Raw genomic sequence first — 20,399 nt, 5'->3', positions numbered from 1 at the left:
GGTAGGGACCATGAGTACTTTTGGATTCATCTAACTACGAAAGTGAGTTAAGGTGTCCGGCTATTGCTTTAGTGCCTTCACGTAACATCAGCAAGACAAAAAATGCTTGAGTTGGGCCCACTGTCAGCATTCTTATTTTAATTACAGTTTTTCTTCCATGAAGGCTCTCTAAAATTCAGCTTCTTATGTATCTCCTATAATAAGGCATAAGAAAATGCTTTCGTTAAAGGCACAGCCTGTCTTCTTTAAGTCCCAGCTGAGCTCCCATTCACTTTCCTCTGTCAACCAAGAAGAAGCCAGGAAAAACAAAGACAAAATTTACAACTGCCAATACCTCCACCAGGAAGAAAAGAAATGGAAACACCCCAAAGAAGCAGAAAAGGCTGTTGCTCCTCAAAAATATGCCAAAACCCGTATCTCAATATTGCAAAAGAGACACTGCAGATCAGTTTGATGAATTCTGGCTATAGGGGAATGTCTTTCTAATACCACAACCGATACTTTTTTAATTACCCCAAACAATGGAACTGTGAAACGACATCTGAGCAGACTCTAAGAAGAAATTAGAGGATTGCAATGAGACCTTTCTGCTCTTTTTCAGTCAGCTCTCTCTGACAAATCGCTTCTCAGCAGAAATGAATAGTACTGATGAGAAACAAAAGCTGCACTTAGTCCATTAGTACGGCAAATAGTTTCAACTGAGGCTGAATCAGGGGATGTAGCCTCTGTCACTTCCCAGACCTTCAGACTGATAAATCAAGTTACCCATGAGTAATCTGTGAAGTGCAGGGTGATGAAGAAGCAGTGACTTGTCTGAATGTAGGAGGAGAGCAAAAAGCCAAAGAGCTGTGGTGGGCTGGATGACCTGTGTGGGGTGTCTGCACGCCTGAAGAGAAATGCTGTCCAGGAGTGTCTGCTTGTAATGCCTCATCCTAAAAGAGGACCAAAACAAGATGGGAAAATGAGGATCTCCCATAAGGCACAAGAAAGGGAGCTGGGATTACCAGTCTAGATGAGAATGTCCCTACAGTAACGCTGGACTTTCTCTGAGATGAGCCCTGCATTGAAAGTCAGCACTGATGCTCCCATCCCCTCTTCTAAGAGAGAAGGGCTCTGTAGCAGAGTCCCTTTCCCCAGTGCTGCCAGGGAAACAAGCATGGCTTGTGGTGCCAAGGAAGCCTGGTTTGTGGTGCATGTACAACGTGTGGCAGTTACCTGGACAGGATGCTGAAGGAGGATGTGATCATTTTTACTACCCGTTTGAGCCACGCACAGTTCAGAAACATGCCTACAGAGCAGTTGCAGAGAAAAAAAATCCCCCAGATACTAGAGAACCTCACACTTCCTAACCCATCCTGTGTTTGCTAAGGTTCAGAAAACCTTTCCTTTTATTGCTGCAAAAGAGCTGTCCTGGTCCGCTGAACAAATACTTTGCTGAAAGTCCCTAACCAGATCTATTTATACACCAGATTACAGTGAATCCAGCTGGCACCTGCTCAGAGTGGCAGCATTTTCAGAGTGTTGACAGTGCACTGGATTCTTGAGGCATGATTGGATAAAGGGTTTAAGGAGTATTGCTTCCCTCCACATGCCTGGCATCCTTCATTTTCCTCTATTTGCAAAGGTTACAATAAATAAATAGATAAATAAAAAAAGCCAGGACCTTGAATGAGTACTTTTCCCAGCAGTCTTCAGAGGAACATTTATGGTCTGTGAAGCATATGAAATCTGTTTAAAGGTTGGACCTCTCTTTATTGTGCTGCATCACTTGTAGGACTGTGTTTGTAGCCCCCATCAGACAAAGCCTGTCCAGGGAAATTCCTTCTTGGCTTTAAGTATCTTCCTGATTACACTCAAAAGTCTCTTAAAATAAGCAGAATGGCTCTCTTACATCCATTTGTTTGGAAATACCTGCTCACAGGGCAGCATCTGGACTAGAGACTGTGTTAAGGGGGTCTGAATGGAGAAGCCCCAATAGAGAAGTGAATCAGGAAGAGGAGAGCTGCCTGTGACTGAACGCAGTAACCAGAAGCTGGGGCTGTGATGGAAAAGCTGCTCTCCTGGAAGTAACACTTGTCTTTTACATATAGAATGAGAGGTGTCAGATGGCTGATTTGAAAGCCAGAGGACAAATGCTAGATAAACTCAGTTGTTTTGCTAACGAAAGGTTGCTGTGTCAGTATGTCAAATATAGAGACCAGATTGGGGTCTGAGGGTGGGCATGCTTGACTGATGGTGATGTTTTCGATCTAGCCTCTATTATGATTGTTATAGACCTTACTTATTATAGCACAGTGCCTGGGACTCAGCCAAACCAGGGCACCAAATGGAGGTCAGATCTCTGCGTGGGCAGGTGATAGCCTGAACGCATCAGGTCCCTGGGGTCTGTATGCGCCCATTTGCTTGGTCTGGGTTCCCAAGCACCACAGCCATGGTGCAGTTGTGGCTGCACGACTGCACTGCTACCACAACCTGCTTCATACTGAGCCTCAGCCAAGCCAAAGCGAAGGGATGAGGAGAAATATATTCGATCATTCTCTTTACAAAACTGTTTTGAAAATGACTTCTGCATCGTGAAAAACTTAACCAAATACAAAATCCTTTCACTGAAAACACTAAGGTTTGCTCAGATGAAAAACAACTATTTGAAACGTGAGTCAACTTCTTGCACTCCTTCCATTCGCAGCAAGAAAATCCCCAGCAGACTCCCCCCCACATCCAAAAAAAGACAGAGATTCTGAGAGCTGCTTTAAGAAATCAAAGAAATCAAAACTTTTCAAGCTTATACCTCAAGCCCATGCCCCAAAGACCTGTTTGTTTTGCTTGGTTTATGTCAGTAAATGCAGAGTGGCAGATTTGCCCGGTTCACCTGTGGTTTGCATAGCACAGCTTCATACGGAGCCAGATTTTTGCTTTCGATTTGGCTCTCAGTTCATGAAGGAGCTGAAGTTTGAGAAATCCCCACAGACCAAGGCAGGCCGCACTACTACAATTAGTCAAGTGCAGGATTTTCCCATCGTCTGTTTATAACTGATGGGAGAGTTTCTTGTGTTTCTTGTTATATTTTTAAAAACATTGAAGGTAGGGAGTTTTAGGGATTATTTTTAGAGATAAAAATAGAGAAGAAGTAAGAGAAAATGTTCTGTATTTGACTCGATCTTTATGAGACACAATCGGTGTGTGCATCTTCCTGCATGGAAGCAGGATTAATGGTGTGAGCACAGAACTGGTGGGTGCTCACCACTGTGCTTCTGGGAGGCAGAGATGCAGGGCTTTGCAGGTAACATGGAAACAAAGGTTCATCCATAAAGCCAGGAAAGAGTCCATGGGATATCTAGTCTGGTCACACGTCCACATCTCCTAATGCCTCTCTGTGCTAAATTCAATAGGTCCTTGAGCCAGCTGTTTCCTCCTCATGAATAAATTTCACACACATACCCTGAGTCATCTCCTACCCTTCCCCATAGCATCCTGGGCTGATACCACTCATATTCTGCCTACGGAGCTTTTTAAATCCCAGAAGTAGTTTTCTACAGGATCTTTTGGTGGTTTTGTCAAGTTTCCAAGCTCTTTAGAAAAACAGAGATACTCGGGCATTCAGCTTTTCAGACCCAATGCTCCAAACACTTTGGTGAGATAAAATTAGTCTTCATGCTTCTGTTAATTGTTTTTTATGCACCCAAAGGTCACATCAGGATTCTGCCATTACAGGACCGTGCAATAATTCAGCTTGTGTGTCAAGGCTCATAAATCCCTTTTGCACATGCCCCTTTGGGACAGGTTCACACTATCTGGGAGAAAGCCTTTTTAAGGGCAGCACCGCTGAGGTTCTGTATGGAGAACTGTGTCCAAATCTGGGGCTCTCAATACAGGAAAGATGTGGAGCTGATGGATCGGGTCCATCAGGGCTGCAAAGATTATAAGAGGGTTGGAGCACCTCCCCTACAAATACAGGCTGAGGGAGTTGGGTTCATTCAGCCTGGAGAAGGCTGCAGAGAGACATCATTGCAGCCTTCCAGTATTTAACAGAAGGAAAGGTTTATTTTGGATGTCATGGGGATGTTATTTACACATCAAAATTCGTCCACCTCAGAAAACTGCCGCTTCATTTGGCTCTTCCCCACCTTCCTCATGGTTTATCACATCTTTCCTCTTGAAGAGCAGGTGACAGGGTCACATGCTTCATGATAAGGAGGAGCAATGGTCCAGCTATATCTCCCCTTGTACAATGAGAGGAGCATACCCATGTGCACTGTACACCCTGCTTCCTCCCAAGGCCTTGCTTGTGGTGCAGACTGGGTGGCATCAGGGAGCTCAGGGCTGGAACAATTTTGCAAAGGTTGACATTTACTATTAACCAGTTTTGTGGAGACTGAAGTAAAATGTGCTGTTTGTAGGAGGTGGTTTGTGGATGGGAGAAAGAGTCAGAGTAGGAGGTGTAATGCATGAGTCGCGATGTTTACCCATTTCAGCCTTGGTCTTCTTATGGACTGTGACCTTCTGGGTCTCTCAGTCACACAAGGGAACCCAAACTTGTTTGAGCTTGGATGCTCAGTTTGCCTGGCTGGCAGAATGCCTGGCAGTAGATAACTGCTTAATGCTGGGCTTAAAAGCTTTTCAGATGTGAGAGCACAGAAGGAAAGTCATTGGAATTCTTTGGTTCTGTTCATGCTGATAGCTGGAAACATCCTATATGGGCTGACATCATGGCAGACTTCAAAACTGATCTCCAAACAAGCCTGCAGTCATATCACCCTGATAAGATGGTATTTGCTTGGTTCTCCTTTCTTCAGAGTCAGATCTCTCTGACTGGCACATGCCACACACCAAGCAGGGAAAGGACAAGAGTCTTTTGGCTCTGCTTAGACCTGAGGCTTGTCATAGCACTGGCAGCCCCTGGTATCTCTTCTTCCCTGCTTTCAAATGTCCCCATCTCCACTGGAGAGCAGTGAGCTTCAGAAGTACATGCTGAGTGCCATTGTATTAAAGCAATAAGAGAACCTAGATCTTATCTGCTTTTTGTCCATCTGTAAGTTTAAGTATTCTTTAATGAATTGGATGCTGAAGAGGACGATGAAGTGAATTTCCCATGGAGATCAGCGAAGATCCAATGGAAATGGAAAGCGCCAAACTTTCTGTGTTTGAAACTTTGAGCTTGGTTTTGCTCTGGTTTTGAGTCCTATCTAAGAACTCACCCCCAGGCCACTGCCAGCAGGGCCAGGTTTGCTTTTCCATCAGCCCAGGGCTCTCCCAGGGTTGAGGAGGGCCCTGCAGCCCCAGCTCAGGCAGTCAGCCAGAGGAAAGCCAAGGTTGTCCTATGTGACCTAAAGCAGCTCTGTGCCAGGGATACCTGAGGAGCAATTGAGGTGGAGGCTGTGGTGCCACATAGAACAGCCTCAGGAGCAGTGGGTAGATGGTCTGATTATCAGGTGCCCAGCTCCCAAATGCTCTCGTAGCACCAGGAAGTCTTGTGCCCACATCTGTTACATTATGAAAGGGGAAAGTGAGTTTTCTGAGTGGGGAAGGGGAACAATGAAAGTGGGGCTGTACCAGTGGCACAGATGGGTCGTGATGGATGTCATTCCCACTGTCCTCCCCTACCTCTTGGTGAGACCAACCAACACTGACCATGGCAGCGCTGTCACAGTGCATGGACCTGGCAAACGGGTGATGTGACACAGAGCAGCCCACATCTTTTCAAAGCCACCATGCTACCAGGCAGGGAGACCTTGTCCAGGCTGCCTGCTGGGGATGGCCAGCTCGTGCCACTCACCAGCTGGAGCCCAGGAGCTGCCAGCTCACCAGCCCATGCAAAGCCACGATGGAAACACTCGAGCAGATTTCTATGGGCAGATTTATATTGCTGAGCATGAGGATGATCTGGCTGGAGATCCTGAAGGGCTGCTAAATCCAGGGCTTCCAACACTCCTAATGGGCTTGGCAGAACTGCATGCACCCTGTGAGGTTCCTATCAGACACAAATTGCTCTGCTGAGCCCCGTCCTTGCTCAGCCAAGGTGTGGGCAGCCTGTGCGCAAACATGCTGCTGGTGATGCTATGTGTACTGCAGTGGTAGCTCAAGGGAAATGCCAAGATTGAATGTCAGCAGTGGAACGCCTACAATGTGTTTCCTTTCCACCACCAGGCAGGATGTAAGCTGTCACAGGTGATAATTAGCTGCTACTGAGACCCGCAATGAAATGGTCATGATTTTTGTCAGCCTATTCCTCATTTTGAGACCATTTCTTCTCAGACCAGTCCTTTGATAGAGCCACAGGACTGAAGCCCCGTGCCACTGAACTCTATTATAAAGTCTCCTTTCTAGGTATGTTACTTCAACCACCAGCAGTGTCACACTGCTTCAAAGCACACCTAGAGCTACTGATGCACAATCATAGTTTAAACAATTTCAGACTGCAGCCTCCATTAGACCATAATTTATCAACAACACAAAGGGGAATTGCAAAGGCCGAGTTTTTGGAACACATAGAAAGACTGGAAAATGGTAGAATGGAAGTTTAAGGTCTCCACCAACCATGATGACTATATTTTTTCCCATTGAAAAGCTTTGTAGTTTGGGTGATGTATTTAGCAATGTCTTTTTTCATCAAAAACATAGTATTTCCACAGAAAGCAGACACCTTCTGTAATGTCAGCCAGACGCTGAATTTCTTATCAGCACAGTTTCTATGAACTGTTCTGAACCTACCTGTGTAAAAGGCTTCGCTGCCCCTGCAAAGAAGAGTTTATAAATAGGCCTGTTTTCACAAAACTGCTTCTTAAACAAAGTACTCTCAGTTCATGTTAGGTAAGTACTTTGTTAAAAAGCAAGGACCCCCTCGTGGTCCTGTTACAGGATCATAGAAATAGAATATTTTGAGTCGGAAGGGACCTTAAAGTTACCAGTTCCAAGTCTGTGCCATAGGCAGGGTTGCCACCCATTAGGTCAGGTTGCCCAAAGCCCTGGCCCTGAACACTTCCAGTGATGGGGCATCCACAGCTTCTCTGGGAAATCTGCTCCAGTTTCACAGCACCCTCAGAGCAGATTCTTTCTTCCTTAAGGCTAATCTAATAATTATGCTAACAGTTAATAAAGAAATAAGTATTAGCCTGAAAAACTCAGCTTTTGTATTTGCTTCAGGTCTCTGCAGTTCCTTGATTGTCTTACGCCTGCCTCTGAGTTAATTAGTCCTATCACTGTGCCGTCTATCTGCTCCTTTCTTTGCCATGTCCTTATGAGGAAAGGCAGCATTATTAACCCAGTTACAGACGGGGACTTATGCTGCAGGGAGGACAAACATCCCACTAAAAGCGATGCAGGCTGTCTGCACCAGAGCAGGGGACAGAGGCCTACCCTTGCCCTGCAAAGCAGTGCCCTGCTCTCCATCTTTCCATACAGCTAGTGCTGCTGTAGTAGTATTTTGTTTTCACTGCTTACTTTCCCGTCAGACTGTTTATGAAAGAAAACTCATTCTCGTCACAGGGAGGTTAAAACGTTTAGCTCGAATGAGCACAGAAAGGATGAAATGTGGAGGAAGACAGATTGAATGAGGAGAGAAACTGAGGGGCAGAAGCAGTGTGGTTCTATAGGATAGGTGGGAGGAGGGTATAGAAATGAAACGGAGTCTTTAAGCTGACCCAAAAAAGTCCCCTGTGTTACCAGCAACCCCTTGATTTAATCTTCAGAGCTCTTGTTTTACAGCAACCTTTACTTGAGTCATCCACACCTGCCCACTTCGGTCCTGCAGCCAGCAAGACACCTCCCACCTCACAGAACCACAGCCTCACACACAAGGGTCTCACCCTGCCACCAGCCCTGGGCTCCACATGACTCACCCCCTCCATGTCTGCAAGGTTATTTTCCTGAGCTTTCTCAGCTTGGCAGAGCATGTCTGTCACCCCATCAAAAAACAAGCAAACAACAAAAGGCAACTAAATGTGGCTGAATGATGACAGGATCTTCAGTGCTGGGATGGGATCCAAAATCTCTGCGGGGAAGTTCAGCAATTGCTGTGCCTCCCTGATTGCCTGGGCAGGGGAAAGGGCTAATGCAGCGGAGCGCAAGAGCCCCCATGCTGCCTCCTACCAGTGTGAAGACCTCACAAATGGATGCTTGCCTCTGTAAGGCAACACAGAGCTAGCTCAGCTATCAGGCTGGAAATCAAGACGGCAGTTAATTTAACCTCTTTCCCAAAGTCACACCAAAAAAAGCCACAAGTCAGTCCTGACTCACTCTCCTGAAAACCCATTTCTGTGCCACCCTCTTGGCTCCTCTCACCTTCTCTAATTCCATTCAAAGTCACAGCAAGAGTTGGTCTGGGCCCGCTGATCTGCAGGACTACACCAGTTCAGTCTGCCAGGCCCTTAGGGGAACGGATCCTGTTCCCACAGGAGGCTGAAAAGGAGGCACCTTGCTTAATGCCTTTCCATGCCATGAGTATGAAGTAAAGAGCAGCATGCAAACTCAGGAGGTACAGAAGAGGCCTGATACAAAATAACTGTACAAAGTGATTTACCACATTCTCTCCAGAGAATGTGGTAAAAAGTTTCCTTTAGGATCTCAGTCTGCTATAGAGGATGTGTGTTTTAAAACAAAAGCATTACCCTACCTATTTCTTGAGGTTTAATATTGATAAATCCCAGGGACCTGTGGCTGCACGCTTGTAAATAACCAGAACGTGAGCTCATGCTACCTCTTCTACCTTGTGAAAGGTGATCATTTCATGCAGGTGGGCTGTTCCCTGAGTTGTGATAATTTTCTGCAGCTTCCACAGCACTGCCCTAGGACCACAGCATTTCAGTACCAGCAGGACATTATGACACATAGGCAAACTTTTCCAGAGTGCATTTTTCATTTAAGGAGCCTAGCATGAAGAAGGCTGGTTTGTTTCTGATGATCACAGGCAAGCAGAAAGTTCTTTCCTTAGGGCCTGTGGGCTTCCTGTGTTTCATCACGTCATGGTTAAGCCGCTGATGGTTCAGGCACGGGGCTGAGAGGTCTCGGGGTGGGCCTGCCTGCAGCGCAGAGGAAGCTGTGTGTAACCTAACTTTCACTCGAGTTTCTCGTGCACCTCAGAGGTTTGATGTATTCATAGACCCAAAATGTTCAGTGGCAGTGATACTTCTTGTGAGATGAGCGGATTCAGAGCCTTAGTGGCCATGAGCACTGTGGAGCTGCTGCCAGTGAAGTAGATGAGGTTCTGTTTTGTTTCCTACAGTGACTTCACCAGCTGCTTTTCTCTGGAGGGTCAGGTAGCTCCCATGCTCTGCTCCTAGAGTTTACATGGTTTAGGAGGTGAGATGAGATACTTTGGGCTTATATCACATGCTCAATTACAGCATCAAAGGAAACAAATGTCTCCCGTGCACTTATTCAGTGTGTGAGCTGCACCTGTCCCTCCCGCTGCAGGATGGCTCTGGGCTCCAAGATGGAGCAGAATGGCAAAGCAGGAGGTGTCAAAGCAGAGCTGCTGTGCAGCCTTCAAGCAGGAATGTTTCCAGCCAAAGGAAAATGTGTTAAAACCAGCATTTCTCACAGCTTGTTGACAGCTCCTGACCTTCACGTCAAGAAATTAATGAAGAAGACGTGCTTGCTCCAAAAACCAAAATAACTGAGGAATAATTTACTGCAAGTGCTTACACAGCTCAGCATACAACATTCCCAAGCAAGCAAGACTCAAGAGTTCAGACTTTTGCTAGGAATCATGGACAGAGCTGCCCTTTCCCAGCAAGCCTTCTTCACCTCCTCAGAGCCTCTTGGAACTGCCTTGTCAGCAGTGCACTGGGCTAACAGTGCGGGGGTTGTCAGGGATGGAAGGGAGGACAGTGTGTTGCAGTGAGGTAGCACGGAATCACAGACTCATTAGTGTTGGAAAAGGCCATTCAGATTGTCAAGTCCAACCATCAGCCCATCCCCACCATTCCCACTGACCACGTCCCTCAGTGCCACATCCACATGGTTCTTGAGCACCTCCAGGGATGGTGACCTCACCACCTCCTTGGGCATCCTGTGCCACTGCCTTGTCTCTCTGGGAAGAAATGGCTCCTAATATCCAGCATGAACCTCCTTTGGAGCAACTTGAGGCCATTACCTCTTGTAATGGCTTATTCTCCTAAATAACTCATTATAGGTCCTGAGAGGCTGAAAATAAGAATGTTCGTGTTATTGGTCTCCAGCATCCAGCAAAGCTTCCACAAAGGGTTTTGAATGTATAAAGGGGTTGCTGCTACCAAGTCTGTATGGGAAGAGCTCTCTGTCTCTGAGAAGATACGGCACTGGTGTGTGCTGGTATCCTCCACCCTGCTTTACAACTGGGGGCCATGCAGCCTCTCTGCATGCAGGAACTCTGTGTGGTGATGCTGTGACACCACATTGTACCTGCAAGGTTGACATCTGAATGCAGAGTTTGCTCCCTCGTTGGCACTATCACAGTCCTTTTTGCTGCCTGCTTCTGACAACTGCCTTGACATACACAATTGGAAGTCAAAGAAATGAACACAGACACTGAACTTGCATATTATGTATGTGTTTCTCTTATCAGAGCAGAACATTTTTCTTTGATAAACACTGACTCATTATTACCAGAAGCATTTCTGATGTCAGCTGCTCGACAAAGGGTAAGTACGTGACGAAGCCAGTGCTGCTCTCATAGCCATTGCTATGGGGTAAGGTTATTCTCCCAAGGCACAGCAAAGATTGAAAGAGCAATATGTTTCAAGTTATAGATTTATACTCACACATTCAATATGGCACCAGTGGGAAGAGCAGACCTGATGTTCCTGCTCTCAATCCACACAGGAGAGTGTGAGACCTGGCTCAGAGCACCCATCACTCACAACAGCCTGAAAAAGTCCACTATCTTCACAATGCAGCAGGATTTGAGGCGCTGAGAATGCAGAATAACTCCAGTGTTCTTTTTGAAACTGGCAGAGAAGTCAAAAAACAAACCAAACCAAAACAAGAAACCATCCAGAGTTTAGTCACTCTCCCTAACCTACCTAACAGGTGCTGGTTTAAATGCACATCAGCAGCCAAGAGAGGATGGGAAAGGCCAGCTCTGGTTTGTACTGACTGCAGCTGATGGTGAGGCAGTGCCAGTGAGAGCTCTCAAGTGCTGCTGAATCTTCCAGCATAGATGCCCCCTAAACATTGGCCCATGCCCTGACCATTTCTGCAGCTGGTGCCAACAACCAACAGCCCTGATGGGCACCCCTTGGTGCTTCCTTGATGGCTGGCATCTGCAGGCTCCCATATCCTATTGTTTATATGAAATAAATCAGGCTTCACATCTGGAAACACCAAAGCTCTACTTACCATACATGCACCTTCTTGTACATGAATTCTGCAGAGAGCCACTGTCACCGGTCTCATGTTTTGCAGAAGAGAGTCAATGTCTCATAGCTGACCATGATGTCATGACCAAATGCTGTGCTCCCATGTAGAGATGCAATTCTCCTTTTGTTCCCCTCTGCCAGCTGGGCAGAACTGTGCAGTGCTGAGGCCCCCCTGGCTTCCCAGAGGATGCAATGCAGCTCACTGCAGCTGGGACCCCCCTGGGGACAGGGCTTTGGCCAAGCTCACAGCCTGTGCTTGCATGAAACGTGAAGCATGTAGCAGCACTAAACCTCTCCCTAGCAGGGATAACAACAAAGGCAATAACAAATAAACAAGCACCAGTGTTCCTCTTCCCAAGGTACCTGCTGCAGTTCCGTGCCCCCCTGGCACTCAGCAGGCCTGCTGTAGCGTCTCACAGACCATGTCTCACAAACAGCCTCCTCTCCCTTGGCTGTGCAGAGCGGCAGCTGGAGATAACGCTGAAGGATTTGTTGCAGGCAATGATGAATTGCCTCCAGATGGGATGCTGCCCCTTGCAGTGCAGACGATGGCCCTTAAGTGTGGAAAAACTGGGCTGGTGATAAAAGAGCTTCAGCATGACCTTGAGAAGGGGAAGTGATTAATTATTGTGTTCCTGACTGTTAAATAAGAGTCAGCAAAATAGAACACTTCTTGAAACCACTCGGATCCCTTCAAGAACAGGCAGACACAGGCTGATGCTAAAGATGGCTTCCTATCACTGCAGCTCTGCCCTTGCCTGTGTACAAGCAGTGAATCAGTCCCCAGTTCTGCCAATATAACTCCCCTTTCTGTCTGGCTCTTGCGTGAACCAAGAGTTCAGTGGGGAACCACCCCCCCTTCCCAAGCTTTGGCATCAGCAGCACAATGCCAGTGAGGGTTCCATTGAGCCCCTGGGGCAGGGATGGATGCCAGCTCCTGGGGAAGCTGCAATATGCTCCCAGACAACGTGATCAGGAGTGATTTATTACTACACTTACGTATTTGCTCATTATTTGATACGAGCTCAAGTCTGACGAATCAAAGTGTGTCTTCAGACCTTTGGAGGAGAGACAGAGCATTACTTTCTGTCCACTGATGTTTCCACCAGAGACGTTTTCCTGATCACTGCAAAAATAAGGCAGTTTTTCTTTAAGCTCACACCATGTCTTGGCCAGACCCACCGCTATCACACTTCATGTAAAATGAATACTAATTAAAACAGGTAGCCACCAATTTAGATAATAAAAAGCAGTCATTTGACATTCACACAAGACTGAGAAGTTAGACCCGTACGGAGGCTTTCACTTGCAGATACTTATGAAATAAAGAAGTGAGAACACAGCCTGGAGCACAGCCCAGTAAAACAGAGACAAACTCACACGAAGGCCCTTCCCAAAGCACCTTCTGCCAGCCAGCCCTGTGCTTTTGCACTCCATCTGCCACGTCTTGTACACGCTGAGCCCAAGGCTCTGCTGCCATTCCTTATGCTGACAGCTCCCCTCAGGTGCCCCTAATGGCACTGCATGGGCCACCTGAGCAGTGCAGCACAGGGCACATGTGTTCCTTGGGGCAGGGGCAGTGTGTTGCTGATATTCAAAGACAATTTAATAGGCAAAGCAAACACTGTGCACAAAGCAAAGCAAAAAGTGGAACTCATTCACTGCTTCTCATTGGCAGGCAGATGTCCAGCCCTTCTCTCGGAAGCAGGCTTGCTGCATGCATCACAATTGCATGGGAAGACAAACCCTGTAACCATAAATGTCCCCCTTCCTGCTCCTTGCCCTGAGATTTTACTGCTGAGCACAGCACTATATGGTAGGGAACATCCCTTCAGTCAGCTACAGTCAACTGTGTCCCCTTCCAACCTCCTGCAAAGCCCAGCCTGCTTAATCTGGTGAAGAGAAAGAAAGCCTTGAGCAGTGCTGTAGGAGCACTGCTCAGCAGCAGCCAGAACAACAGTGTGTTATCGACCCGGTGTTAGCCCCAAATGCAAAGCATACCACCACAAAGGCTGCAAGGAAGACAGGTAACTGCACTCTGGGCAGCCCAGCACAGTGAGCACACACACACAGGGGACAGTGCTGCCAAACCCATCCCAAAGCACAGCACATAAGAGTACTGCCTATGGTAGCAGCGTTGGCAAGCATAAGAGAAGCTCCACAAGAGTAACATCTAAGGACATAGACCATTAAAATCACAAAAGCCCAGAGGCTTGGGAGCTTGACTTCAGATGTCAAAAACATGCTCTCCCTGCTTTCCCCTGCCATATGGCTGGGCTTTTTGGGTTCACCTGCAGCACTTCAGTTCAATGGCCACCGTGGGGTGAGGGTGTGTGCACTGATTCACTGATGGCTTCAGTGTTGCTGGCCAGCAGAGTGCAGCAGTGGTGAAGCCATCCTGGGTCTGAGCGTGTTGATTCAGACATTCAGCTGTTACTGAGGGTCTCCCTGGGGTTTTATTCCCATGTTCATGCCACTCCTTCAAGGGAAACAGGAACTTGCAGGACTAGCCTCTATCTTGGACTCCCATTAAACAGACCAGTACTAGTGCATTGGCTAGATTAAGTCCGAAGCCCAGTGCAGAACGTAGCCAGGGCTTTGAGCTGCCCCATGTTGCAAGGGGACCCAGCAACCAGATCTGTCTGCAAATATTGCTACAAGTGCATAACATGATGTATAGCTGGTTGTTTGCTGGGTGCTCCCTCCAGCTCTCCAAGAGGAGAAGGTGCCAGTGCTGTACATGGGAGTGGTTGGTGTTGTTATGCTGGCAGCTCTGCTCCTGGGAAGTGGCCAGAAGTGTGGGGAGATAAATAGCTGGGCTGCAGTGCTAAGACTGTGAGATAAATGGCTGTAATGCAGAACAAACAGAACAAAACAGCTCCCTCCATCCAGTTTGGCAATGAGTCCTCAGCAGCCTGCATTTTTCAAGGCACAGAATGCATTTTTTTCCTCAGGTGGCTGCTTTGCTTTTCATCTGGAGCCCATTTGGGATATAAATTTCTTGGAAGATCTGGTCTAGATAGTAACTTCTGGTTTCCAGCAGTTTGGTTCTGCTGCTTCTTTTTATTCCTCCTGAAAATGACAGGAAGGTTTCCATAAGAACCACAAAGCAAAGATCCAAAGTCCGGCCTCCTGCCCACCCATGCACAAATGCCTCACACCACAGAGTGTCACAGCTGCACAGCACTGTTCCACCAGTTTCTCATCTGAGGTACCTCAAGATCATAGAGCCATGAAGCCCCGAGTATTAGTGAGGAATAAAGCATTTAGTGAGGTCTTGCTAACCCACCATAGACGCTCAGGGGCTGCTATCATGTCTCCTCCTAGCTGAACCAGGCCTGGTCCATCAGCTTCTCCTCAGTGGAGATATTCTCCAGCTCTCTTAGTGGCCTGCTGCTAAACTCAATCCAGTTGCTGACAATTCCTTCCCTCCAGAACTCAACCCATCGAGTGCCAATGAAGCTCTTTTTGTAGCACCTTTCTATATCCTATTTTCTGTATCAAGCCCCTCTACCTTCACTCATAGCCCATTAAGTTGTCATATTTATTAGCAGAGGAGCTGTGGGCGCCCTATCTCTGGAAGCATTCAAGTCCAGGCTTGATGGTTTCCTGGGCAGTCTGATCAAGCAATTAGTACGCAGCCTTTTAAGAGACTTAAGCTGAATTTACTGTTTATTCCCGCTAGATGTCACCGAAGACACGAAGGCAAAGCCCATTTACCCGGGTTGAAGTCTCGCCGCTGAGGTGCAGGCTCGCACACCCTCCCTTTGTCCACAGTACGCACCACGGCTACGCGTGGTTGACGCTGCGGGCATTAATTCTGCGGTTGTCATGTGAAGCTTATTTAGCATAAAGCCTTTCCTATTGTTCCTGCTTATCACGCATTTCGAGTTGTGTAACGTTTCTGCCAGAGTCTGCTCAGCTGGACTGAGATAGGTTTAGGGTGCAGGCTTCCATGAGGAGTGAAATGCAACAGCATTTCCTTGCTACCTGCACTGGTGAAATCAGTCCCGCTTTGTCCAGGCTGCCCTGTGCTACGTCCTTTGTGCAGTACAGAGGTGTCTGCTAACCCAACAGGACAGAACCAAGTCCAAGAGAGATCTCAGGAGCGACACCTGCAGAGATAAGCACCTGCTTCACATCTCATACTCAATGGGGTGTCCAGATTTTACTCTGAACTACTCATGTTAGCATTGGAGAGCAGTTTCTCAATCCTCTTTAATGACACACGCGAAAAACGACTGGCGATGAAACTTCATTTTAGGTACTGAAGTCAGTGAGACCAAGATTTCACAATGGTTTTGTTCCCACAATGGCGAAGACTATCACGACTTATATATAGCAGGACATGGGGAAATGGTTTAAAGTTGAAAGAGGGAAGATTTAGGTTGGATGTTAGGGGGAAGTTCTTCACTAGGAGAGTGGTTAGGCCCTGGAACAGGCTGCCCAGGGAGGTTGTGGATGCCCCGTCCTTGGAGGTGTTCAAGGCCAGGTTGGACGGGGCCCTGGGCAACCTGATCTAGTAAAGGTGTATGTTTGGTGGCCCTGCCAGGCAGGGGGGTTGGAACTACATGATCCTTGAGGTCCCTTCCAACCCGGGTCATTCTGTGATTCTGTGACTTCGTATAAACCAGCCTCAATATGGCTGACACCAACTGGATAAAAATAAATGGAAAGGACATTAAGGTGTGGTCTGTGATACCTGTAAATGTTTTAGCTCCTCTGGTGGAGCATTATTAGTCTGTTTTATGGATTAGTCACCAGTGAATAGACTCCTTATCGTATTTTTACAGGAGGCTTAGCATCGCTAGGAGGACTGCTGTAGGTATTTGCAAGAGGGTTCAACCAAATGCTGACTTGGATATTTGTTTTGGAAATTGTGCAAAGGGAAAGGCAGATGGAAGATCTTCTGCCTCTTCTTCTTTCAGCTTTGTCAGCTGGAAAATTAAGAGAGTGTTCAACTGCTGCATCTAAACCATCACTGACAGACTTTGTGTTCTTAAGTAGCTGTAAGAGAAAAGAATGAATTGTATCTACTGCGAGGATTAAAAAAGATCGGTTTATGAAAGGTCAAGTCCGTGTTCGAGAGAAATTCCAAGCACATACGTCATATCTGATATCCTCACTCACCTGAAGTAATGTGAACTATGCGCAACCATACAGAAGAAAGTAAGATTAGTCATATCTAGAAAAGTATGCTCATGATTTCAGAACAATAACTCGTTTTTTTTTGGGGGGGGAGAAGGGGGAAGAAGAATGTGAAGAGTTTGTTGATGGCGTATAATTGTCAAGAGACTGCAAGGCCAACCTGAAGTGTCCCATCTAATGCTGCTTGTGATTTTCCCCTCCGACTGCTGTAGTGTTGCAGAATGTAATAGAATAGGGAAACCAATTCTTCTAGCCCTAAGCTATGGTACAGACTGTTCTTATGTCGGTGTCTAAGGGCTGAACATTATTGTGCTCTGCTCTCAGCCTGGCTGAATGGGGATTTGTTAACTTAAAGTTAGCAACAGGATCAGAATTTACATAGGAGCCCTACTTGTTCTCTCTCTTTCTAGCTAACGTAATAAATAATATGACAATTATATTAATTATATTATGATTTGACTTCCTCTCAGGTGCACCGCTGCCCCTCACAACCTTCCAGTGCGGTCCAGGTAAGGGTATTCATTAGCTGTGAAAACACACGAGATGGATTGAATTAACAAGCAGTGAATCAACTCAAAAACTGGACAGAATTAATAGCTATGCTGCAGGCAGTGTGAGGAGTGTGACAACAATGTCACATTTTCTACTTGTGGTTTTCAAACTTCCTAGATGTGTTCTAAGGTATTTTACTGATGTGGCAAAGCAAACCCACAAACATTAGGATTTCCCTCAAGGTTCTTATACTGCAGACCTCACAGGTGCCTATGGAGAGTCCCATAGCTCCCTATTCTATGCAGTCAGAACTGAGGATGGACTTGGAGCTAGCTGGGACTGTGGTGCTGTGGTTCTTGCTGGGGACAGCTGCAGGCTGCACAGAAGGTGACGGTGGTAGATAGACAATGTGGACTCCTGGAGAAAGGCTCTATATAAAGCATCTGAGTCCCAGGTGCACTTGCACACTTAAGCGGTTGAAGAACTGCTCATCCTTAATGAAACTGTTACTTCTGAAGGGCTGCTGAAGCCATGCTCTGCATAGTTACCAGCAAAACAGATGAATACAGGAAATGTGACTCTGCAGCAGGACTGGCTTTCATTATCAACATCTATAAGCACACGCTGACTCTCATCATGAATGCATGCAGCCTCTCTCCAGTCTCCTGCAAAATCAACAGAGCAACCTGAAATGCAGCTTAAATAGGAAAAAGAACGGGTTTATCATTTGGTTCTTGCTGGGTTACCTGCAGCCATCCTGAGCTGGATCTTCATGTCTGTGGTAGGCTGTGCCTCTGAGCCAGAGATCTGTGCGCTGCTATGAAATCCTATGTAAAGGATACTCCTTGGAATCACTTGCGCTACCTACATCACACATCACAGCAACTGTATCTCCTTGCTACAAGGAAAAACCTGAGGAGCAAGCCCAGCTGACCCAATTTCTGAGCCTCCAGTCAGTGCATGGTCCTCAGCAGGTGCACGCTCAACCCCCCCAAGTCCCTTTACACCCCCTTACACCTCTACACCCTGTTCTTTCTGCAGAAGTTAACCAACACAAAGGTAGTTGTGTGGACATGGAGCATAAGACCTTCAGTGTGTACAGCCTGTCTGCGGGCATAAGCCACCACCAGCATTCAGTGGGGCAGATGTAGAACCAGCATTTGATCCTGTTAGAGGTGACATGGGGTAGAGGAGGACGTGGGCACTATGCAGCCTTCACATCTGTTCTGCTACACCGATGTCTCACCATTGATCTTAGCCTTCATCGCCAGTGGGTTCTCAACGTCCAGTCCCATGCTTCTAGACAATAAATACAAGTTATTGCAGGTCTGGCTCAGATCAATCATACTTATTCATGTCTAAGATGCTGGAAACCACAGACACAAGTCAGTGCTCAGCTTACATGGTGTCATACAAACAAACAGAGACAACCTTCCTTTCTCTTCCTGCATACAGTCAAAGCAACAGGCAGGGAAGAACAGGCACAGAAGGACATAAATATTCAAGTAACACACAAGTTTATCACCAACATTGCTGTTTATTATTTATTAAAGACTGCAGAAGGCTTTTGAATGAAATGACAGTTAAACACAGGGATGCCTGTGCAGAGCAGCATTTCCATACCCATCTCCTGCAGCAGCTGACAGCATCCACCTAATGACAGAGGGAGGATGGGGCAGGCTGCCTCCCAAAATGCTTCCGCAGGATGCGCATTTGCACCTCAAAGAGGTCCTGAATCTGAATCACAAGTGTGTTGAACTGCATGGATTTTTCTTTTATGATTGTACCTAATTGCTTTTTGAACTTCTCACATTTCCAACATCGTGTAGCGATGAGTTCCAAGATTTAAGTGCATTTTGTGAAGAGGTGTCTTCTTTTGAGCCTGTCTCCTCATCATCTCAGGTGATCCCTCTTTCCTCCCTCCTCCCACGTGAAACATTCCAGTAAACACTTCCCCCTAAATCCTGTGGAAACTATATATATATATATATATATATATATATATATATATATATATATATACACACACACACAAAATGGAATCATATCTATCTATATGATAGAACAAAACTCACATCTAGAGAATTCAGCTGGGTTAAAGCATGTGTGTATCTATAAGCATGTAAGATGCATCACTGACCTTCCCAAATAGCAAATATGTGCTATTAACTCATCAAAAACCCCCTGATGATGCTAGCAGAGATAACCTAGCTGTAATAGCTAGTAGTAATAGTAATACTAATAGTAGCAATGCAATGTATGTAATTAGAGGTGCAACAAAACCCCCATAGCTTAGCTCAAGCTGTGCTAGGGCTGTTTCCACAGAAGCAGCGAGTTGCAGCAAGGATGAACACATCTCCTAAGTGAGCCACAGCACTTGCAGTCTGAGTACAGCCATGAAATCAGCATGTTGCTCACATTTTCCTGACCACGTACTAAACGTAGCAGGAAGGACCACCGCATTCATGAGAGGAGCGAGGCTCCCGATGGCCCCACACAGGTGTGCCTGAGGCAGCCCCTCAGGGCGTGTTCCCGCCTCAGCCCGGCGCCGTGACTAAACCACCATTACAACCCAAGGCGGGGCCGCTCTTTATAGTGCGCTATTTTAATCGCGCCCGCTCATTGGCTGCCGCCCGCGTGACGACAGCGGCTCTCCCGGGACAAAGTCCCCCCTGCGCCTCCCCTCTCTGGGTGCTGGGGTGGTGGCTGAGGTGTGGTGCCAGCGGTGCTGCTTCTGCGCATGCGTCATTTTTTGAGCACATCCAGAGGACCAGATATAGTCCCGCACATATCTGGACACAGTGCTCCAGGTGAGGGCTCCTCACCATAGAGCACAGGAGGTGGCACAGCTCGGGCCAATGGAGATTTATTTTTGGCATGTAGTGCAACCACTTTGTGAACATTTACCACACAGGCTAAATATGTTATCAGGTCTTGGCGCCACTCAAAAATAGCTGCCGGAACACCTGGCAGATAAAAGACGTGTTATTTTCTTACTCTGTATTTATAGAAGCTGCTTGTGATTATAGTTGAGATGTATGTTTTCAGGAGCTGCAGTCCCTCTTGTCTCCAGTAGGTCTGCTGGTATGCGCCTGATCCTAAGCTCAGAAAGCTCCACTGGGAACACAGAAAGATAAGATTGCTATTTTATGTGGTCAAAGAGCTCAACAGTAAGTGCTGTGTGCCAGTCCATTCTGGGAGGACAGTCAAGTTGAAATTGCCTGATATTCTTTTGTGGGTGTGGATTTTTCTCCAGTTAATCAAACTCTGTTACATAAGAAAGCATTCTGAAAAAGGCACAGCTCAAGTATTACAAAATCACAGAATGACCCAGGTTGGAAGGGACCTCAAGGATCATGTAGTTCCAACCCCCCTGCCTGGCAGGGCCACCAAACATACACATTTACTAGATCAGGTTGCCCAGGG

The 20,399-nt window shown here is 46.8% G+C and overlaps 1 protein-coding gene across 2 annotated transcripts in view; it reads right to left on the bottom strand.

Moving 5' to 3' along the window:
* The window catches only part of TAGAP (T cell activation RhoGTPase activating protein), a 56,618-nt gene that overhangs the window by 24,117 nt on the left and 12,102 nt on the right, over positions 1-20,399 (bottom strand). The window lies entirely within an intron of this gene.

Source organism: Coturnix japonica, chromosome 3, assembly GCF_001577835.2.
Source record: "Coturnix japonica isolate 7356 chromosome 3, Coturnix japonica 2.1, whole genome shotgun sequence".
NCBI lineage: Eukaryota > Metazoa > Chordata > Aves > Galliformes > Phasianidae > Coturnix > Coturnix japonica.
Note: the sequence above shows the minus strand (reverse complement) of the source record. Positions and strands in the feature narration are given on the sequence as shown.